The sequence below is a fragment of the Hetaerina americana genome, unplaced genomic scaffold, assembly GCF_022747635.1.
Source record: "Hetaerina americana unplaced genomic scaffold, ioHetAmer1.1.p SCAF_6, whole genome shotgun sequence".
In the NCBI taxonomy this organism is placed as follows: domain Eukaryota; kingdom Metazoa; phylum Arthropoda; class Insecta; order Odonata; family Calopterygidae; genus Hetaerina; species Hetaerina americana.
In genome coordinates this window covers 12,105,416-12,114,000 of record NW_027287205.1, presented here as the reverse complement: position 1 = coordinate 12,114,000, position 8,585 = coordinate 12,105,416, and the positions used below count along the sequence as shown (strand labels likewise).

The following is an 8,585-nucleotide window of genomic DNA, read 5'->3' as shown; positions in this document are numbered from 1 at the left end:
AATGATCGCCTGTTACTTCGAAATAACGGGGCATGTGGCAGCCATACCATTAGAGCAACGTAGATCCGTGAATTCTGAATGGTACACGAGTATTTTTTTGCCAGAAGTGCTTGGAGAATTACGGCAAAAGAAGCGGCAACGAAGGATCATGCTTCATCATGACAACGCAAGCTCTCACAGATTGGTTGAAACAACTACCTATTTGACTGACCAAAACGTCGAATTGATGGTTCGTCCTCCGTACAGCCCTGATTTAGCACCAAATGAATTCTTTTTATTCCCGATTATTAAGAAAAAATTGCCTGGCCAACATTTTTAGGCACCTGAGTAAGCCGTTCATGCATTCAAAAACCATGGTTTGGAGGTACTTCAATCGGAGTGGAAAAAGTATCACGAAAATTGGTTCGAGCGCATACGAAAGTGTGAGGATAATTATGGAGAATACTTCGAAAAACAAAAAGGCCATTTTCAACAATAAATTACTGTCTTTTCATTATTAGGCTGAAAATATAAATAGCAACCCTTGTATATAGTATATACATACAAATATACCTGACGAATGCCTAAGAGAACATCTATCTTCTTATTTTTGATTTCTATTGTGCCATCCAAGTTTTGTATTTTGTGTGTACATATATATATATATATATATATATATATATATATATATATATATATATGGAGCATTTAGTCGACCAAAGTCGCCTTGGTCGATACTCGCTTTCTGTGTCCCTCCCTCTGAGCGGTGAGTGTGAGAGGGCGTGTTGAGTGGAGGTGGCCATGGTGTGGGCGAGCAGAGGGGAAAGAGATGGTGGGGGAAAGCCCTCTGGAGAAGAAAGGCTGTCGGTCCTGTTTCAAAGGCTCGTGGGGCCATCGTCTTTAAGTGCAAATGGAGGTCCAAGAGGTCGACGGGAAGAGAGTGGAGGAATAAAAGTGGTGCAATCTTTTTTTCCTTTCAATGGCGGAGCACGTAGTGTTCCAGTCGCGGTTGGATTGGCTCGGATCCAGAGGCGAGAGGCATTGCTCCTCCATTAGTCCCGGAGGGGGAGGGGGTGGCACGCCGGCCACCTCGAGGGCGCCACACGTGGCCGAAGACCGGCGCCAGGTAGTCACAGGCGACGTTTCTCTTCCCATGCGATTCACGGCGCTTTTCTGCCCATAGCGAAAACTGAGTTACCGCGTACTCCTCGCTTGACGGCATCGGACCCATCACTTTCAATTTAAACGTAAGGGACGAATTCATGAGGTACTACCGGGGGCAATATTGTGGAACGTGTTATTATATTAATGAAATTAAATACTGTCCTCCGCACTAAAATCTTACGTAAGTTTAACATCGCATACGTCATTACTTTATGTTAAAGACATTGAAAATGTGTTTTACATCATGATTAATACTTTTATAATCTGTTTTGTTGTAAACAATGTATGATTCCAATCGGTATGAAGGTTTACGAAGGGTTAGTAATGACACTTAATATAAAATAATATTTTTTCTGGTAAAAACAACTAATAGGTCAAAATTTGAAACTCACCTTCCTACGCATTGAAAACGCATATTCCTTCCAAATTTATTGCATTAGCTCAAAGGTTTCTTGTTCATTTTCATTTATTTCCCTTTGCCTTGTTGAAAATATTGATTGCATATCACAATGAAATATAATTAAGTGTCGGTGTAATTTAGCTTTTAGCATTATTTCCTGTATTTTAATTCTAAATATCACGTATAAAAATTTAACTTTATACAACACCTACCTTTTCATTTTTATGGGCAAGCACGTAAAAGACATGCTCAAAGAAGACATTTAATTTCTTTCAATAAAGTTTTTCAAAACCTGGAGCAAGTGATTTTAAACGGTGATAAGAGGAATCAAATAAAACCCAGTATATTCATTCTGAACAAAACACGATCTCATCCATCTTTTGACCAGTTACTTCTAAGCAGTCATCAATTGCAATTCATATTTCCAAAAAAACGAAAAAATAACTTAAATGCATATTATGGCCATAGCAATTATATTAAAAAATATTTTCCGGAAATCCTTCTTTCTTACGGTAATATGCAAAATGAGGAAGGAAATACCATCTTGTCTCTATCACAAAAAAGAAAAAAAATCTAATATTGGCCTTGTTCTGCGATTAATGGACTGTAAAGAGAAAAAAAATGCACGGAAAATTATCCTTTCCAGTATATTTTAAATCAAACCTTTTAATAAAGACCCTAAATGAGTTATTTTTCCATTGTTTTAGGTTCATTTGAGCATCCAAGACAGTCATGTTTCTAGAGATATGGCAATGATTTTACAAATGATGTCATCGTATTATTTTGCCTATGTACGCGGAGTAAATCAACGTTGTGACCTATTATGTCGTCAGATTATACGAAATACAAAAAGAACACTTGGACAATTTTTCTCGTTTTATTATGGCACTATTGCTTTCTTGCAGACACTTATGTTTCAATAGTTAAAAGCAATGTGTTTTCATAGTGATTCACGGAGAAAAGAAGGAAACATTCGCCCTTTTATTTGTATAAAGAAACATATTTCCTTAAACGTGATATATTATTTACATATTTATATAAGGTAGCACAAATATTGTATGGATTCCTGAAAGTGGATCTTTCGTATTGAAAATATAAAAAGAGAAAAGTTTTTTTCCTAACTTTGACGGTAAAGAATAAATAAATAACTTTTAGTGCCAAAAATCTTTTATGTCTACCTCTTGGATATTTGAATTTTGCGTATTAAACTGAAAAGCAATCTAATTTTCTGGCCAAACTCTAAAAACTCCTAAAACTCCATTTTCAGTCAAGGGAAACAATGCTAGTCTTGCCTCAAATAGTCGGAGGGTAATAAGATATCCGACTTGGACGAAGAAAATGCTCCTTAACGAAAAATTTCACATCCTTGCATTTTATGCTCTTTTAGACCGTTATTGATTGTTTATTTTTCTTTCGACCAGAGCTATAGGCAACTATCATTTGAAAAACCTAAGGTTTGGAATTGGCACGCTTTTCTTATGAGAGAGTTATGGGCAACTATGTGCAGATCAGTATCTTAGTAAAATACATTCTCTACGCTTAGGAAAAGAGATGCCAGTAACAAAAGAACAATCAACTAAGGTAAATTGGGCTTTGACAACAAAAAAGACTACGTACTTCAAATGAGAAAAGAAAAATATTGATTTACGCCACTATGATTAGCTGATCCATCACTCCTCGTGGAATAAATGGCTATATTTTGATACGCTACAAAGCTTATAATAACAACGTTCAATAAATGTAGTTCCTCAGCTCAGCAGGTGGTCCAATCAGGCATCAATTCAACTTGATTAGTCTCAAATATACTAGCAGCATACTCTTACCGAGGTCTAACTAGCGAAAGATAATATTGTGCTTTAACTATTTCGTAATATTTCCTCATTATTCTGTGAAAAAATTCTAATTTTTCCCCAAATTACCCACACAATTAACCCGTATTTGTTTCTCCTAGGAGAGATGGTGAGTAATAATAACGACTGTTGAGAATGTAATAATGTCTACACTTTTTATTAAGGTATTTTAGACGCGATGGAATCTACATTCTTGGCAACTTCTAAAGATCTTTTTTTTCCACAATTTGATAAATCTTGTCTCGAAAATGACTCCTCCTGGGTTATGAATTACTAGCCCAATCGTTTTTAAACAAGCGGAAGCATTGGTAAAGGTAATACGCGTAAATATTTTTCTTTTTTTTCTATTAAGTTACTCTTCTTGATTCAAAAGAGGTTAAGATTTCCTAATAAAACCGAATGTTTATCCTCCTATTGCTTTTCATTGTACATAGTATCTGAAATTTAGTTGGTTCTTATTAAGACCTCTCTAAAATATATGGCTTTAGCCTTTTAAAACGATGAGAAAATAAGTTTAAACAACGTGTACTTAGACCGTGCATTTTTCTTCGAGCAGTGGTGCTCCGTTTACTTCCGCCATGCACTTTTCTACATCTACTTAATACCCCGTAAGCCACCGCAAGGGCGTGTAGTGGGGGGGTGTTAGAATACCACCCGTAATTAAGAAAGAAAAAAAACCGCATGCAAAAGCCACAATGTTATATCACCCGCAAACCAAACATGGCATACATTTATGCAAGAACACACACATCCCTCACACATGTAAACACTCAAACCACCAACAAACATATGCCTACAAATACACCTAATATCCTTTGCAAATGAACCTACAAATACACCTAATATCCTTTGCACATAAACCTACAAATATACCTAAAATACTTGCAATGTCTAATTTCTTTGTTTTTTTTTCGTTTTTCCCACCCTATATGGAGAAAAAAACCTTGTTCCTATGGAATGGACTTAAAACTTTGAAATTCACTCAATTTTAATTTTACAGGTTTAATTGTATCATTTCATCTACCGGAGAAGTAAAATACTAAAATGGAGAGGAGTACAAACACAGAGGCTAGGTAGGAGAGGACTAAATTTCCGTTGCAGGAATTTTCAGGAAGCTGGAGAAAATATTATGTTACATATGGAAATGCGGTGAATTGCTCGAGAATATGGTTTTAATTGAGAGTAGAACGTTGAGCAAACGGAGAAGAGGAGAGAACATAATATAAATTCAAGGAAGGCATAGAAGTCAAAATTATTTGGAGTGAAAAAATTGTTCATTATAAGGTGAATTGCTAAGATCGTGTTTGACGAGGTCAGCAGGAGAGCAGTTCTTAGTCCCTGGGTCCATCACGACTTCTTCGGATGTCTTAACGGCTTCAAGCAAACAGCGTGCATAGTCTTATATATTGTGTGACCTGCCCATATACTTCTCGTTGTGGGGGCGGCGAAGTTTCTTCGATTCTTCCTACTTCGAGAGTTTGGGGTAAGAGGTGACCGGGTGGGTGAGAGAGGGAGGGGCGGGGAGAGGAGGGAACATGTGGGGGAAAGGAGCCGGTTGTGATTGAGAAAGCTAGGCGGAAAGATTTCTGGAGGCGATGGGACGATGTGGAATGTAAAAGGAGGGAAGGGGGTGGGGAGAATAAGGAATAGGGTTTCGGGAGAATGAGGAATAGGGTTTTGGGAGAAGTGGGCGAGATTCCCTTTGAAGGGATATCTCGAAGGGAAGACCGCGAGGGAAACACTTAACTCGGTGGACCCCTCGGTGGGGAAGAAAAGAGGTAGATGGGGTGTGCCATGTCAAACGGTGGAGGGGGAACACCCGGACGGAGATGGGGGGTCAAGATGCTTGGTGACGAGAAAGCGCAACTCTATTGGAAGTCGAAACTATCCCGAGAGTCACTCGATCAATGGCTTTCCAAAGCGATTCGATAGGTGTGATATGTTGAGAAAAAAACAGGAACCGATTGTATAACAATGACGGGTTAACTATATTAAAATAAACGATTTTCCAGACTAAAAGACAAGGATTCCGCCAATTTATATGGATGGGCCTACTGAAAACTCTGAAGATCTAAGATCATTGCGTGCAACAGTGCCCCTTGCAAGTTGATATAAAATGAGTCCATGATGTCGAAAAACTTAAAGTACGAAGTTTGAAAAATATTTTGAGGCGCATTTCTATGCGTTAGAATGCAAAAGGATAGGAAGAAAGATTACTATTCTGACAATTTTACTTTTTTCTCAGAAAAAGTTGAAAAAATTTGATGGAAACGTCGTACATAAATTCAAGAAGTACTCCTAGTAAACTGAATGTAATACCACGTCGATGATCAAAAAAATACTGATAAATATGCACGAAACGATTGCTGTAGCCCTAATAAGTTTTATATTTATCACAACTATTTGAAGCAATAATAATGATTTAATACGTCAACAAAAATTAAACAGACACTACCTACAAAATGGCCATCAATTATCGACATTTGGCAAACCTTCACAAGGCTTTGAGAGTTATAGTTATAGTAGGCATCAAATATGCTGATAAATACTGAACCCCTATTCAAAGCATATAATTTGAGGGCGACAAGTTCGATTAAGCCGTATCCGTGGAAATAATTAAATTATGAAATCATTCCTGTCTTTTTTTTATCACACCTTGCATTCATGCAAAAATTATCAAGAGTAGTTTGGTATAAAATGAACCACCCCTCAATAATTAGCTTTAATATCCTCTTTTTCGAAGATCTCAGGATGAGTTTAATTTGTTTATTTAAGTACCCTCAAGCTACTACTAGGGTGTGTTGCTGGGGGTGAATACACACCAGACTAACTTTGACCCGAATATAACCCTACCGCGGTAGGAGAATGTTATTCTGATCTCTTACCTTTCGTGGAAAAAATGGCACCTTAAATCTCGTATAATTGCAGCATATTCTAAATGAGGCCTAACCAGCGACAGATAACATTTCTCTTTTACGTTTGCATCACATTTACCCAGTATTCTTCTAAAAAATCCTAATTTGTTACTTGCTGGTCCACGTATTCCTCGCATGTTTCACCCAGGTATTTTATAGTCCATATATTCCATTTCGGTGTTCCCGACGCAGTAGGCGTTCGTAAGAGTGAGTTTCTCTTGTTCCAAAAATACATCACAACGCATTTTAAAGTTTAATTCTAATTTCCAAGTGTCATACCAGCGTGGTATAGCGTAAAACTCTTCTGATCAAGCTGCTCTGCCTTTAAGATCACGGTAAACCACTGCATCGTCGGCAAACAAACGTATCTTACTAGTGACTACGGAGTCAATATCGTTAACGTAAAGTAGAAATAAAGGAATAACTTCTCCCTGAGGAACACCTAAGTAACTTCTACCGCAAGCTTTCATCTGACTCCATCTACCACTACTCTTTGAAACTGACCATTCATAAAGCCTTTAATCTTGCACCGGATATTTTTATTCATGCTATATGCTTCTAGCTTTGCGAGTAGATTACTATGAGGTATATCGTCGAAGGTTTTCTTAAAATCCAGAAAAATTGCGTCCACTGGAACATTACTCTCTCCCGAAGTAAGAATATCATAAAGAAAATTCGCAAGTTGTGTCTCGCGGGATCTACCTTTTCGAAAACCTTGGTGATTTTTCATTCATAACTTCTGATTATCGAGGTGTCTCATGTTTGAACTAGTAACTACAAGTTCCATATTCTGGCATTAAATGGGTGTAAGGGAAATGGGTCTGTATTTGTTCTGTTCCTCCTTTTCCTCGGTTTTGAATATTGGTGTTACGGTAGCCGTTTTTCAATCTCTGGGACTCTTGTGATCATCCATCGACTTCTTAAATATTATGCCTACGTACGGCGCCACTTCCAAAGCTAGACCCTAAAATAAACAATGCCATAAATACTGACAAAAACCATCAATTTACCAAAGTGATATTAAGAAGATCACCCAGCTTAAGCTATCAACGGCAAATCAAATAGGAAAGCAAATACAATCGACTGGAATTTTTCAAGCCCGCCTTGGGAGTAATATAATAACGATAACCAAAATTTTTGGAGGCGCCAGGTATCGATCCTGGTACCTCTCGCATGCTAAGCGAGCGCTCTACCATCTGAGCTACGCCCCCGTTATTAGCAAGACCAGAACTAAGTAACTTCTTATCGATTACGGCTGGCTAAGGGGTGAACTTTTGGGAGATTCATGAAATGATATTAACTAAGGACAAATTTTTCATAATGGTTGGTAAAAAAAGGTAAGGATTTATTTGTTTCCTATCAGGGATGAAGAGGGACCTGATATAGAGTAGGATGCTGGATTATAAGTTTTGTTAGGAGCCACAAAATGTTTTATTTAATAGCTTTTTCCATCCAAAAACCTACCTTAACCGGTAGATTACCTAATAATACCTCGTATATACTCAAAGAACAATAATGCCACGAGTATAAATAAAAATGCAACGTCGGGTCGCATTTCCTGCCTTTCACAGTGTCCTCGCATTTTTGCATGAGTGTGTACGCCGTTGTGGGTGTATTTTTCCATGTTATTGTTTTTGCATGCGGTATTGTCTTTTTTTACTAGTGGTGACCTAACACCACCCGCCACACACCCTTACGGCGGCTTGCGGGGTATTATGTATGTATGCCGATAAGTGAATTCGTTACCATATTTCTTTGAATTATCAAAACGCAGTACGTATTTAATCACTAATCTGCGTAGGCACAAGAAAATTATTGAAGTGGGGCCTGATGGAGCCAAGCTTTCAAATACCGCAGCGTCATTGTTCGCAATTTCTATGATAATTGAAGTTCCACGTTTCGAAATCTTAAGAACGAACACGTGAGCATACAAAAATATGCACACGAAAAAATTATAAGGTATGTATGGCTCAGACGCCATCATAATGCGTCCGGCGTTGCTGGTCGGAAGATGGCCGACAGCGGCTGTGACGGAGATTTTAAAGGTGCGCCCACGGGGCGTCTTGGGGGGAGGGGGCGGGGGAGGAAGGTGCAGATTGAGACGGGAAGCGCGCGTGGGTGCAAGAGAAGAGGAGGTAGGGAGTGCTCTTGGGCACGGGGGAGGGAAGGTCGGGAGGTTGGTTTCTCAGGTCGGAGTGGAAGCACTCTCCCAAAAGTGAAGATAACGACGGTAGGCGTCTAAGTGCGGGGGCGGAATGAGGAGGGGGAAGGGGCGAA

At 38.6% G+C, this 8,585-nt stretch overlaps 1 non-coding gene across 1 annotated transcript; it reads right to left on the bottom strand.

Annotated features, from left to right (window-relative positions):
- Positions 1–7,446: 7,446 nt before the first annotated feature.
- On the bottom strand, positions 7,447–7,519 carry TRNAA-AGC (transfer RNA alanine (anticodon AGC)). Its single transcript has one exon. It is a non-coding gene; the product is annotated as a tRNA-Ala (tRNA).
- Between the last annotated feature and the right edge of the window lie 1,066 nt (positions 7,520–8,585).